We start from the raw sequence: 15,881 nt of genomic DNA on the forward strand, positions 1-15,881 counted from the left end.
GGAAACAGACCCGTTAGTCCAATCTGTTCACTCCGATCAGATATCAAATCTGATTTAGTCCCATTTGCCAGCATTTGGCCAATAATCCTCCTGTGATTGTATCCGCCTTGACCACTTCCTCTGACTGCACTTTCTGTACACACACCACTCTCTCTGTGAAATATTTACCATCAGGTCCCTTCTAAATCATTCGCCCTCTCCCCTCCAACCTATGCTGTCTTGTTCTGGACTCCCCTATTCTTGGGATCAGAACATGGCTGTTCAGAATATCCATACCCCTGATGATTTCATAAACCTCTATAACGTTGCCTCTCAACCTCTGACCATACAGGGGGAAACACCTCAATGTAATCAGCCTCTCCCTATAGCTCAAGCCCCGAGTCCTGGAACATACGTGTAAGTCATTTCTGCAGAAAACCGAGTTGTACGCAGTATTCTTAAAGTGGCCTCACCAACATCCTGTACAGATGCACCATACCACCACAACTCTTATACTCAATGCTCTGACTGATTACGGCAAATGTGCCAAATGTGTTCAGCACCACTCTGTCGACCTGCGACTCACTCCTACAGGTAATCATGTACGTAAACATCAGAAACATTAATATGATGGTAGTGCCTGCAGATAGGAGGACCAGTGATACATTGATCGTCATTGAAATTAGATTGTGTTGGGAACATGAGCTTAACATGTCAGGAAGTGAAATCAAATCAATGGGTTCCGGGTAGTTAATATACAGAATAACAGATAGCCCGGAGTAATTTACAGACTGGAATCTAATCGAGGGGTTCGGGTGATTAATATACAGAATACCAGATACCCTGGAGTGAGTTACAATCTGGAATCTAATGAAGGGGTTCAGGGTTGTTTACATACGAATAACAGATATTCCAGAGTGAGTTACAGCCTGGAATCTAATTGAGGGGTTCAGGGTGGATTTTGTGCGGAATAACAGATAGTCCAGAGAGAGTTACAGCCTGGAATCTAATTGAGGGGTTCAGAGTGGTTTATATACAGAATAACAGATAGCCCGGAGTGAGTCACAGCCTGGAATCTAATTGAGGGGTTCAGAGTGGTTTATTTCCAGAATAGCAGATAGCCCAGGGTGAGTTACAGCCTGGAATCTAATTGAGGGGTTCAGAGTGGTTTATATACAGAAAAACAGATAGCCCAGGGTGAGTTACAGGCTGGAATCTAATTGAGGGGTTCAGAGTGGTTTATATACAGAATAACAGATAGCCCAGGGTGAGTTACAGCCTGGAATCTAATTGAGGGGTTCAGAGTGGTTTATATACAGAATAACAGATAGCCCAGGGTGAGTTACAGCCTGGAATCTAATTGAGGGGTTCAGAGTGGATTATATACAGAATGACAGATAGCCCAGGGTGTGTTACAGCCAGGATTCTAATTGAGGCGTTCAGGTTGGTTTATATGCAGAATAAAAGATAGCCCAGGGTGAGTTACAGCCTGGAATCTAATTGAGGGGTTCAGAGTTGTTTATATACAGAATAACAGATAGCCTGGAATGTGTTACAGGTTGCAACCTATTCGAGGGTTTTAGCATGCTTTATGTACAGAATAACAGATGCCATGGAGTGAATTACAGTCTGGAATCTAATCGAGGAGTTCAGGGTGGTTTATATACAGAATAACAGCCTGGAGTGTGTTACAGCTTGGAAACTCATCGAGGGATTTAGGATGGTTTATGTGCAGAATAACAGATACCCTGGAGTTAGTTACAGCCTGGAATCTAATCGAGGGGTTCAGGGAGTTTTAGATACAGAATAACAGATAGCCTGGAGTGAGTTACAGCCTGGAATCTAATCTAAAAGGGATATGTTAACCTTTTTATGTGAAATAACTTTGTAACTGGGAGTGAGTCACAAAGTGCACGATTGGCCAACTGGTTGCAAATCTTGACTCAAATAAACATAATGCAGTCACAAACTACACAACTTTAGTGACTCCCAACTTTCCTAGTTTGAGGACTATCCTCCTCTGTTTTCCCCTTTCACTGAAAGTATAAATATACCTTTTATACTGCACTGCCATTCTGGTTACTGTGCGACCTATCTCTCACTGTCTCATTTACCTTCAATCCTGTTGAAAGATACTTAAACCAACAGACACACAAAGTTCCAGAAAGAGTTTTGTTCAATTGCAGGTGCATTACTTTCTTTTCTTTGTAGACAACACACAATTTGAACCCACAGAAGGTCAGTGTGGCATTTGAAAAACCCTTCAATTTGGGATGTTACCTCGCCAGGCAGGATTCTGATCCAACGCTGCAAATCTACAATTCAGTGACTGAGCTCTATCAGGTTTTGTATATGATGTTTCTTCATATATTAGTAGCTTGGAAAGTAAGGCAGACCTTACTGAATGTAACATTGTCTCTCCGCATTCACTGTAAACAGATTCTGGGATTTGCATTTTAAGCACCTTCAGAGAGCTGTCTCCATTTCCTATCTCTGCTAGCATCAATGAATGGAATTGGCTTTTGACACATTGCCCCCTCTCCTTTGCTGAAAGTATTCCTGACACAAATCAGTCAGGCAGTCATTTTAGATTTGTCCAAAGCCACTATTTTATATCAACAAAACGATGACATTGAGTTTATAAATAAGAAAAAGCAAGAGAGACTGGCAACATCAATACAGTTCGAAAATACATAAAACATTGAACACGCACACAGAATCACACATAAACGTGCATACACAGACACACAGAATCACACACACACAGATACAGATACCTTTCAGGAGCTGTCTCCATTTCCTACCTTACAAGGGAATTCATGTTATAATGATGCATTCATGTAGGACAAAAAACAGCTTTTGAGACTTTCCCCATTGTGACAGGAATTCAGCCCCAATCTGAAACTTGGAGATATGTAACAGGACAGAAATGTACAACAGCTTTCTGTGTTTCTGCTCCCAATGTAACACTTGAACATTTAGTTTATCTTGTCTTCGATCTGACATCCAATAAGAATCACTTCACAGATCCAATAACAGATCCCCAGGAGTGAGTTCCAGACTGGAATGTAATTGAGGGGTTTAGGGTTTACATACAGCATATGAGATACCCAGGAGTGAGGGACAGACTGGAATCTAATCGAGGGGTTCAGCGTGGTTTACATACAGAATAACAGAGTCACAAAATTGCAGTGTTATGCAGTCATAGAGTTGTACAGCATGGAAACAGACCCTTTGGTCCAAACCGTCTATGCAGACCAGATATCCTAACCTACTCTAGTCTCTTCTTCAAGCACTTGGCCCATCTCCCTCTAAACCTTCCCATTCATATACCCATCGAGCTGCATTTTAAATGTTGCAATTGTACCAGCCTTCACTACTTCCTCTGACAGTTCATTCCATTCATGTATCACCCTCTGAGTGAACAAATTGCCCCTTAGGTCTCTTTCATATTACCTCTCACACTAAACCTATGCCCTCTAGTTCTGGACTCACCACCCCAAGGAAAAGACTTTGTCTATTTATCCTATCCATGCCTGTCATGATTTTATAAACCTTGATAAGGTCACCCCTCAGCCTCTGATGCTCCAGGGAAAACAACCCCAGCCTATTCACCATCTGCCTGCAGCTCAAATCCTCTAACCCTGGCATCCTCTTTGTAAATCTTTTCTGAACTCTTCCAAGTTTCACAACATCCTTCTGATAGGAAGGAGACCAGAATTGCATGCCATATTCCAACAGTGGCCTAACCCATGTACAGTCCAGCCACAACATGACCTATCAATGCCTATACTCAAAACACTGACCAATAAAGGAAAGAATACCAAACGCTGCCTTCATTATCTTATCCACCTGCCACTCTACTCTCACGGAGCTACGAACCTGCACTTCAAAGTCTCTTTGTTCAGCAACACTCCCTCAGACCTGACCATTAAGTGTATAAGTCCTGCTCAAATTTGCTTTTCCAAAATGCAGCACCTCATGTTTATCTAAATTGAACTCCATCAAGTGGAATATAATTGAAGGTTTTGGGGTGTTTTTGAAATGTGCGAATCACACATACATGGAAGTGAGTTACACGTTGCAATCTAATCGAGAGGGTTCCGGGTGATTCATATAATCCCCTCAGTGGGGAAACAAGCCCTTCAGCCCAAAAAACCACACTGACCCTCAGAAGAATAACCCATCCAGACCAATTTCCCCACATTTACCCCTGACTAATGCACCTCAACTGCACATCCCTAAATACCATGGGCAATTCAAATAGGGTTTGGATTGGATGGTTAATATACAGACTAACAGATACCCAGGAGTGTGATACAGACTGGAATCTAATCAAAGGATTGAGGTGGCTAATGTGCAGAGCACCTTAAAATTGGATGTCAGTTACAGATTGGAATTTTATCAAGGGGATTCGGGTGGATGATGTGAACAATAACCGATACCGAGAGTGAGTTACAGACTGGAATCTAATCGAGGGTTTCAGGGTGGTTTAATGCAGAATAACAGGTACCTCGGAGTGAGTTAGAGTCATAGAATCATAGAGATGTACAGCACGAAAACAGACCCTTCAGTCCAACCTGTCAATGCCGACCAGATATCCCAACCCAATCTAGTCCCACCTCCAGCACCCGGCCCATATCCCTCCAAACCCTTCCTATTCATATACCCATCCAAATTCCTCTTAAATGATGCAATTGTACCAGCTTCCACCACTTCTCTGGCAGCTCACTCCATACACGTACCACCTTCTGCGTGAAAATGTTGTCCCTTAGGTCTCTTTCATATCTTTCCCCTCTCAAACTAAACCTATGTCCTCTAGTTCTGGACTCCCTTACCCGACGGCAAACCTCTATACGGTCACCCCTCAGCCTCTGACACTCCAGGGAAAACAGTCCCAGACTATTCAGCCTCTCCCTGGAGCTCAAATCCTCTAACCCTGGCAACCTCCTTGTAAATCTTTTCTGAACCCTTTCAATTTTCACAACATCTTTCTGATAGGAAGGAGACCAGAATTGCACGCAATATTCCAAGAATGGCCTAACCAATGTCCTGTGCAGCCTCAACATGACCTCCCAACTCCTGTACTCAATACTCTGACCAATAAAGGAAAGCATACCAAATGCCTTCTTCACTATCCTATCTACCTGCGACTTCACTTTCAAGGAGCTATGAACCAGCATTCCAAGGTCTCTTTGTTCAGCAACACACCCTAGGACCTTACCAATAAATGTAGAAGTCCTGCTAAGATTTGCTTTCCCAAAATGCAGCACCTCGCATTTATCTGAATTAAACTCCATCTGCCACTTCTCAGCCCATTGGCCCATCTTGTCCAGATCCTGTTGTAATCTGAGGAAACCCTCTTCGCTGTCTACTACACCTGCAATTTTGGTGTCATCTGCAAACTTACGAACTGTACCTCTTATGCTCGCATCCAAATCATTTATATAAATGACAAAAAGTAGAGGGCCTAACACTGATCCTTGTCGCACTCCACTGGTCACGGGCCTCTAATCTGAAAAACAACCCTCCACCTCTATCTTCTACCTTTGAGCCAGTTCTGTACCTAAATGGCTACTTCTCCCTGTATTCCATGAGATCTAACCTGCTAATCAGTCTCCCATGGAGAACCTTGTTGAACGCCTTACTGAAGTCCATATGGTTCACATCCACTGCTCTGCCCTCATCAATCTTCTTTTTAACTTCTTCAAAAAACTCAATCACTATCTGCCTTTCCAAATTCATGTACATCCTGTCCCTCATGATTCCCTCTCACAACTTGCCCACAGCCGAGGTCAGGCTGACGGGTCTATAGTTCCCTGGCTTCTCTTTACCAACCTTCTTAAACAGTGGCACCACGTTTGCCAAACTCCAGTCTTCCGACATCTCACCTGTGACTATCGATGATACAAATATCTCAGCAAGAGGCCCAGCAATCACTTCTCTAGCTTCCCACAGAGTTCTCAGGTTCACCTGATCAGGTCCTGGGGACTTATCCACCTTTAACCATTTCAAGACATTCAGCACTTACTCCTCTGTATATCTGCAACATTTTGCAAGATGTCATCATCGATTTCCCTGCAGTCTATACCTTCCATATCCTTTTCCACAGTAAATACTGATGCAAAATATTCATTTAATATCTCCCCCATTTTCTGTGGCTCCACACAAAGGCCGCCTTGCTGATCTTTGACGGGCCCTATTCTCTCCCTAGTTATCATTTGTCCTTAATATATTTGTAATTACACTTTGGATTCTCCTTAATTCTATTTGCCAAAGCTATCTCATGTCTACGTTTTTATCCTGATTTCCCTCTTAAGTGTACTCCAACTTCCTTTGTACTCTTCTAAGGATTCACTCGATCTATCCTTTCTATACCTGACATATGCTTCCTTCTTTTTCTGAACGAAACCCTCAATTTCTTTCGTCAGCCAGCATTCCCAATAACTACCAGCCGTCCCTTTCAACCCTGACAGGCAGTTACAGCCTGGAATCTAATCGCAGGGTTTAGGGTGGTTTATATACAGAATAACAGATAGCCCGGAGTGAGTTACAGCCTGGAATCGAATCGAGGTGTTCAGGGTTGGTTATGTACAGAATAACAGATAGCCTGAAGAGAGTTAAAGCCTGGAATCGAATCGTGGGGTTCAGGGTGGTTTTTGTGCGGAGTAACAGACAGCCCAGGGTGGGTTATAGCCAGGAATCTACTTGAGGGGTTCAGAGTGGTTTATATATAGAATAACAGACAGCCCAGAGTGAGGTACAGCCTGGAATCTACTTGAGGGGTTCAGAGTGGTTTACATACAGAATAACAGATAGCCCAGAGTGAGTTACAGCCTGGAATCTAATTGAGGGATTAAGAGTGGTTTATATACAGAATAACAGATAGTCCAGAGTGAGTTACAGCCTGGAATCTAATCGAGGGGTTCAGAGTGGTTTATATACAGAATAACAGGTGACCCGCAGTGAGTTACAGCCTGGAATCTAATTGAGGGGTTCGGGGTGGTTTATATACAGAATAACAGATAGCCGAGGGTGGGTTAGAGCCTGGAATCTAATTGAGGGGTTCAGGGTGGTTTATATACAGAATAACAGATAGTCCAGAGTGAGTTGCAGCCTGGAATCTATTTGAGGGGTTCAGAATGATTTATATACAGAAAAACGGATAGCCCAGATTGAGTTACAGCCTGCAATCTAATCAAGGGGTTCAGTGTGGTTTATATACAGAATAACAGGTAGCCCGGGGTATGTTAAAGCCTGGAATCTAATCAAGGGGATCAGTGTGGGTTATGTACAGAATAACAGATAGCCCAGGGTGAGTTACAGCTTGGAATCTAATTGAGGGGTTCAGGGTGGTTTATATACAGAATAACAGATAGCCCAGAGTGAGTTACAGCCTGGAATCTAATCGAGGGGTTCAAGGAGGTTAGAAGACAGAATAACAGATAGCCCGGGGTGTGTTACTGCCTGGAAGCTAATCAATGTCTGTTCACTTTAAGATAGGACGGGTTTTGTTGAATCGAAAGTACAGCCACAGATGCCAGCTAAAGGTCAGACTGTTCCAAATATAACAATTAGCTGGGAAATGGAAGCCTGACAGCAATTCAAATGCAATCAAAGACTTTAAATAATGCTCAGAATATCAGAATCCAATGAAATTTGAATACTATTGTTCGTACACCTGGAAAGCAATCAAATTATGAGAATTATTGTATCATGGAAAGTATATAATCCCAGCATTTTGAACACTAGAGGGAGAGCCACTGCCATCCAACTGTAGAGTAACTGCTGTCGAGCAGGAGTTTTAACTGACCATCTCAAACACTCTCTATCAAGACACATGTTCATGTAAAACCTACTTGCAGTAAATGAAAACATGACCCAAGGAGATCAACAGCTGAAAGAGTGAACACAGCGGGGAAGATAGAGACTGTGTGGTCTTGAGATTGGAACGTTAAATATGTGGGTTGTTGGAGAGTTTTTACAGAGTTGGAGTCAGATAGTAAGTAGCTAAGAGGGGCTTGTGTTTGTGAATAGTTTTTGTTTAGTATTCACTATTAAAGTTAAGAAACTAACTTGCAAATTTTTTGTTTAAATAGTGGAATGTAGGAGATCTGTGTCACTCGTATGTGAACAGATTACGATGTGAGGCGAGCTTTTCTGGGTGTTTGGTTTTAATTAACAAAGGGGTTCGACTCCACATTGTAAATGTCCATTCACACTAACCCCATTTCCCTGCAGTTGGCCCATATCCTTCTCGTCCTTTCCTATCCACATATTTATCCAAATGCTTTTAGACAATAGACAATAGACAATAGATGCAGGAGTAGGCCATTCAGCCCTTCGAGCCTGCACCGCCATTCAATATGATCATGGCTGATCATTCCCAATCAGTATCCTGTTCCAGCCTTATCTCCATAACCCTTGACTCCACTATCTTTAAGAGCTCTGACCAATTCTGTCTTAAATGAATCCAGAGACTGGGCCTCCACTGCCCTCTGGGGCAGAGCATTCCACACAGCCACCACTCTCTGGGTGAAGTAGTTTCTCCTCATCTCTGTCCTAAATGGTCTACCCCGTATTTTTAAGTTGTGTCCTCTGGTTCGGCACTCCCCCAGCAGCGGAAATATGTTTCCTCCTGCCAGAGTGTCCAATCCTTTCATAATCCTATACGTTTCAATCAGATCCCCTCTCAGTCTTCTAAACTCAAGGGTATACAAGCCCAGTCGCTTCAGTCTTTCCGTGTAAGGCAGTCCTGCCATTCCAGGAATTGACCTCGTGAACCTACGCTGTACTCCCTCAATAGCCAGAATGTCTTTCCTCAAATTTGGAGACCAGAACTGTACACAGTACTCCAGGTGTGGTCTCACCAGGGCCCTGTACAGCTGCAGAAGCACCTCTTTGCTTCTATACTCAATTCCTCTTGTTATGAAGGCTTGACTGGTGTACAAGAACACCCAGATCTCTCTGAACAGCCCCTTTACCTAATTTGATACCATTGAGGTAGTAATCTGCTTCCTGTTCTTGCCACCAAAGTGGATAACCAGACATTTATCCACATTAAACTGCATCTGCCATGCATCTGCCCACTCACCTAACTTGTCCAGGTCACCCTGTAATCTCCTAGCATCCTCATCACATTTCACCCTACCACCCAGCTTTGTATCATCAGCAAATTTGCTAATGTTATTGCTGATGCCATCTTCTATATCATTTACATATATTGTAAAAAGCTGCGGTCCCAGCACGGATCCCTGCGGTACCCCACTGGTCACTGCCTGCCATTCCGAAATGGAGCCGTTAATCACTACCCTTTGTTTCCTATTAGCCAACCAATTCTCTATCCAATCTAGTACTTTGCCCCCAATACCGTGCGCCCTAATTTTACTCACTAACCTCTTGTGTGGGACTTTATCAAAAGCTTTCTGAACGTCCAGGTACACTACATCCACTGGATCTCCCTCGTCCAGCTTCCGCGTTACATCCTCAAAAAATTCAAGAAGATTAGTCAAGCATGATTTCCCCTTCATAAATCCATGCTGACTCTGTCCTATCCTGTTACTATTATCCAGATGTGCCGTAATTTCATCCTTTATAATAGACTCCAGCATCTTTCCCACCACTGAGGTCAGACTAACTGGTCTATAATTTCCTGCTTTCTCCCGCCCACCCTTCTTAAAAAGTGGCACAACATTAGCCGCCCTCCAATCCTCAGGAACAGACCCCGATTCTATTGAACTCTGGAAAATAATCACCAGCGCATCCACGATTTCCCGAGCCACCTCCTTCAGTACCCTGGGATGCAGGCCATCAGGTCCCGGAGACTGATCGACCTTCAGACCTAACAGTCTCTCCAACACCAAATCCTGGCAAATATAAATTCCCTCAAGTTCAGGTCCTTCAGCCACTGTTACCTCAGGGAGATTGCTTGTGTCTTCCCCAGTGAACACAGATCTGAAGTACCCATTTAATTCCTCTGCCATTTCTTTGTTCCCAGTAATATATTCCCCTGTTTCTGTCTTCAATGGCCCAATTTTTGTCCTAACCATTTCTTTGCCTTGGACATACCTAAAAAAGCTTTTACTATCCTCGTTTATATTCTTGGCCAGTTTACCTTCGTACCTCATTTTTTCTCTGCGTATTTCCTTCTTAGTAATCCTCTGTAGTTCTTTAAAAGCTTCCCAGTCCTCAGTTTTCCCACTTATCTTCGCTAAGTTATACTTTTTCTCTTTTAACTTTATATGTTTCTTTACTTCCCTCGTCAGCCACGGCCGCCCATGTCTCCTCCTGGGATCTTTCTTCCTTTTAGGAATGAACTGATCCTGCAACTTCTGCATTATACACAGAAATATCCGCCATTGTTCCTCCACGGTCTTCCCTGTTAAGGTATTGCACCATTGAACTTTGGCCAGTTGCTCCCTCATAGCTCCATATTACATGTCAAGCCCAGGGCAGCGGCCCTCCGGTGGGGTCCAGGTTGACTCCATCTTTGGTCGCCCCTCTTATGGATCCCTATGATGACTGTTCCAGTTCCTTGGTGGGCTCACCGCTGGCATCTTGAAAGAATTCCCAGAGTTTCATTCGTTTGGTGAATTCCTCCATGTCTGCTGCAAGACCCATGGGGTCCATTTTGGTGGTGGGGCAGAAATTGAGACTCCTGCTAAGAACTTCAGTCTCTTCCAGTTGAAGGGTGTGGTCCGATAAGTTGACGATCGACTTCCCCGCGGTGATAACATTTTCCACTGTGGTGCCAGGGTGGGCTTGCCTACTGCTCGTGGTGATGTCAAGTTTCCCCAGATTCTTGTTCTTGGTGGGCATGTACATCGTGTAGTTGTGTCGTCTTTTCTGTTTGCCAATGTCCCATAACTGTACCACTGTATCCTCAGTGCAGGCTGATCATGTGAACTCCATCACATGATGGGCCGAATGGCCTTACTTCCGCTCCTATGTCTTATGGTCTTATGGTCTTATCTTAATTTCAAGGTTGTGGTGCCTGCTGTAGAGTTGGTCCTCAATCATCTTGTGCCCCAGGTCATCTCCTCTGCCCTGAAGCTCTTCAGCCACATCCTGAAGCAATCTTGCTCCCACAGCCACAACTCCTTCCTCAATGCCTGAACCAATTAATCTCACGTGGACTCTGGACTACATTCAGACCCAATGACAACCTGGACCTGAACAGGATAACCAGTACATATTACAAATCTAAACATTCCTGATGAAGGGCTTATGCCCGAAAAGTTGATTCTCCTGCTCCTCGGATGCTGCCTGCCCTATTATGCTTTTCGAGAACCACAGTCTGTATATGTACATAAGCCATTATAGGTGACAGGTAGAAAGTGCTGCTGGTAAAGCACACCAGGCTTCATAAGTAAGGATGTAAGGTGCAAAAGCAGGGAAGCTATGATGTTATTATGTAAGACATGGTTAGACCTCAGCTGGGAATATTGCGCACTGTTTTGTGTTCCACAGTATAGGAATGTTGTTAATACATTGGAAAGAGTGCAGAAGAGGTTTTTGAGATTGTTTCCATGGTTGCAACATTTCAATTATAGGAAAGGATTGAGTAGTTTGTCCTGTTTTTTTTTAGAGAGGAGAAGTCTAAGAGAATATTTGATAGAAATTTTCAAAATCATCTATGATCTGGACAAAGTAGGTAGGGAGAAACTGTTCCCGTTCAAACAGGTCAAGTACCAGTGGGTACAATTTTTTAAGTGTTTGCATTGGATAATTATTTAAAGAGAAATGATGTGCAGGGAAAAAGCAGGAGATTGACACTTAAGTTCAAATGCTCTAATAGTCAGTACAGTGCCGATGGACCAATGATCACATTTTGCACCATAACAACACTATGATTTTGTGATTCGTCGAACTGGCAGTTCCTCAACAGTGAGCCAATAGGAGGGAATGAATTCCAATTCAAAAATATTACTCATGTAAATGTGTAACCTTGATTTCTGACGAAAAGTTTAGTCTTTGAAACGCGACTTTGACACTTTAGCTCAGAAAAATGCAAAACTTAGATTCTCTACAGTGTGGAAACAGGCCCTTCAGCCCAACAAGTCCACACCGACCCTCCGAAGAGCAATCCACCCAGACCCATTCCCTTACATTTACCGCTGCACCTAACACTACGGGCAATTGAGCATGGCCAATTCACCTATCCTGCACATCTTTGGATTATGGGAGGAAACTGGACCACCCGGAGGAAACCCACGCAGACACGAGGAGAATGTGCAAACTCCACACAGACAGTTGCCCGAAGCGGACATTGAACCCGGGTCTCTGGTGCAGTGAGGCAGCAGTGCTAACCGTTGTGCCACCGCACTGCCCCAAGACTTTCTCAAAACTTTTAAAACAATATACATTTAAAGATTTTATTTTACTACAGCAGGTAACTTTTCATTGAACGTTTTGTCAGCCTGTAGGTGACAAATATTATTAATCAAATGGTTAGGCCTTTGCCTGTGACATGGTAGCACTCTGAATTGACAGATAGGCGTTGTCTGTCGCTTGCTGACATTGAAATGGTTAAATATAAAACGAGCATAGAAAAAGAAAAAGGACATCACAGATACTTTGGATTGAACATTCTTTCATATGGCTAACTCTGAATCGTTCAGTGCAAATATATTTGAAGGTTTCATTTTTGCAATAATAATAACAAAACAAAATTCAGGCAAAGGCAACAAGATAAAGAGTTCAGTCAGCCTTGCATGGATTCCAAAATAAGATTATCATCAGAGGCTTCGAGCTTCATGCTTGCTGAATGTGAACATCAACAACATGTGTCTGGAAGCGATACCATACCTGAATATAAGCTTGTACATAAAGTTTGTGAAGGGAAACAAATTTCTTATCTATCGTGGATATGGAGATGACAAAAGACAACTTTGACATTTTCTGTTCTGTAGTTACTGTGCCAGGCTAATCTAAGGGAGGAAATGAACCCAAGTTCTGACTTTCTTTCATAGACAGAAGAGAAAGCTACCTTGAGGATCTCCCACAGAGCTGACCCAGGACTGAGATGATGAACATCTTCCTTTGTGCCATGTTTGACCCCAAACACTGGAGAGTTTACTCTGATTGCCATTAAGTCCAGTTTTGTTAAGCTCCTTGATGTCAACAGAAGTCAACCATTGCCTTGATATCAGGGTCAGTAATTTTTACCTGAACCCTTGTCTCAACCTCTTTTGTTCACATCAATAGGCCATGATATAGGAACAGCAAGTGTTTCTTTCAAACAGGTGGTTTTGAATGTCAGGATTTCTCTTCTCAAGTGTGTTCGGGGAGCTGGATGACTGAAAGTATTTGAAGAAGAAATAGATGGATATTGACCTGTCAAAGAGTTGAGGGCCATGAGGAATTGGGTATGAAAGAGGATTTGTGGCCAGGAGCAGATCAGCCATGATCTTAGTGAAGGGCAAGGCAGGTTTGCGGAGTGAATGACATGCCCCTGTTTCTGATGTTCTCACATTCCATTCTGTTATTGGAAAGTTAGTGGGTGTTATTTTTCCTTAATGTTTTGGTATTGCATATTGCAATCATGGAGACCAGATGATTTTGTGAGCCATCTCTGGGTGAGGTATGTGGGCTGTATTCACAGTGAATCTGACCAACAAATGAAGCACAAGCTGCAGATAGGGGATGCTTTCTAAAGCGAGATGAGGGGCCTCTTTCATACCCAGCCTGGATTTTCCAATTACATTTCCCAAATCACCTCAAAGCGGGTGTGACAGTCTTGAGGGACTGAATGGTCTCCTCTGGTTCTGTGTACCAAGTTATAGGAGTAAGTGGACTCCAACTGTTCCTGTCTAGCAGGTTTAAGTTTCTAAATGGAACACAGAAACATGGGACTGAGGAACAGGAGTGGGTCATTAGATACTTTGAGCCTTCTCCACCTGGCACTAAGATTGTGGCTGATCAGGTTGTGGACTCGGCCACACTTTCCTGTCTCCATCCTATTATGCATGACTCACTTCCCTGTCAAATATTTACCGAACGCAGTTTTCAATCAATGTGAACTTAGAGGCACGATAAACTTCCACTGAAGAGAATTCCGACTTGAAAGATCCTTTCAGAATTTTTCATCAACCCTCTTATTGAATCAGAGAGTCATGCAGAACGGAAACAGACCCGTTACTCCAATCTGTTCACTCCGATCAGATATCAAATCTGATACAGTCCCATTTGCCAGCATTTGGCCAATATCCCTCCCCTTTCAGATACTTTTTAAATGTGCGATTGTACCCGCCTTGACCACTTCCTCTGACAGCACTTTCTTTACACACACCAATCTCTGTGTGAAACATTTACCTTCAGGTCCCTTCTAAATCACTTGCCATCTCCCCTTCAACTTGTGCTGTCTTGTTCTGGACTCCCCTGTCCTGGAGAGCAGAACGTGGCTGTTCAGAATATCCATGCCCCTGATGGTTTTATAAACCTCTATAATGTCACCCTTCTGCCTCTGACACTCCAGGGGGAAACACCTCAACCTAATCAACCTCTCCCTAAAGCTCAAACTTCCAGTCCTGGAACATCCGTGTAAGTCATTTCTGCAGAAAACCAAGTTGTATGCAGTATTCTTAAAGTGGCCTCACCAACATCCTGTGCAGATGCAACATACCACCACAACTCCTATACTCAATGCTCTGACTGATTAAGGCAAATGTGCCAAATGTGTTCTTCACCACTCTGTCGACCTGCCATGCCCCAGGACCTGACCATGAAGTATATAATGTCTGCCCTGAGTTGCCTTCGCAAATTGCAAAGCTTCATATTTATCTAAATTAAACTTCATGTGTTACTCTTTGCCTCTTTGTCCCATTTAATTGCGGTCTCGTTGTATTCTGAGATAATCTACTACACCACCTTTCTGATGTAATCTGTAAACCTACTTACTATGGCCCCAATATTCACATTTAAAAGCTTTACATAAATGATGAAATGCAGTGAACTCAGTATTGATTCTTACAGCACACTGCTGCTCACAAGCCTCCAGTCTGAAAAATATCCCTCTTCCTTCGAGCCAATAGTGACTAGCTTCTTCTGTATCCCATGTGACTGAAATTTACTAATCTGTCTACCAATCAGAAGGAAATACTATCTATGAAGAGAGGCTGAGTAGGTTAGGTTTATTTTCACTTGGAAAAAAGGAGATTGAGGGGCGACCTGATTGAGGTTTACAAAATCATGAAGAGAGAGACAGGGTAGATAGAGACAAGCTTTTTCCCAGGTTGAAGCATTCAATAACGAGAGGGCATGCTTTCAAGGTGAGAGGTGGAAAGTTTAAGGGGGATACATGTGGCAAGTACTTCACACAGAGGGATGGTGGCCATTTGGAACGTGTTGCCAGCAGAGGTGGTAGAGGCAGGCACGGCAGATTCACTTAAGATGCGTCTGGGCAGATGCATGAGTAGGTGGGGAGCAGAAGGATACAGATGCTTAGGAATTGACCGACAGACTTAGACAGTACGTTTAGATCGGCTCAGGCTTGAAGGGCGAAAGGCCTGTTCCTGGGCTGCAAATTTTCTTTGCTCTTTGTTCTTTAAATGAACACCTTGTTGAAGTCCATATAGACAATGTCTACCAAACTGCCTTCATCAATTTTCTTTGCCACCTCTTCAAAAAACTCAACCAAATTAATGAGACATGATTTCCCATGCAGAAAGCCAAGTTGTCTACTCCGATCAGCGCTTGCTTTCCCAAATGTATGTAAATGCTATCCCTCAGAATCTCCTCCAACAACTTACCCATCACTGACATCAGGCTCACCGGTCTATAGTTCCCTGGCTTTTGGGGTCACTGTTTCCTTTTCTAGTCTCACTCCTCCACTGCTCATATCAAATGTGAAATGTAACCAGGTTTGTGATATGGCAGATGATATCGGTCTCAGACTGGGTCAG

This window comes from Chiloscyllium punctatum, chromosome 19 (genome assembly GCF_047496795.1).
Source record: "Chiloscyllium punctatum isolate Juve2018m chromosome 19, sChiPun1.3, whole genome shotgun sequence".
Lineage (NCBI taxonomy): Eukaryota > Metazoa > Chordata > Chondrichthyes > Orectolobiformes > Hemiscylliidae > Chiloscyllium > Chiloscyllium punctatum.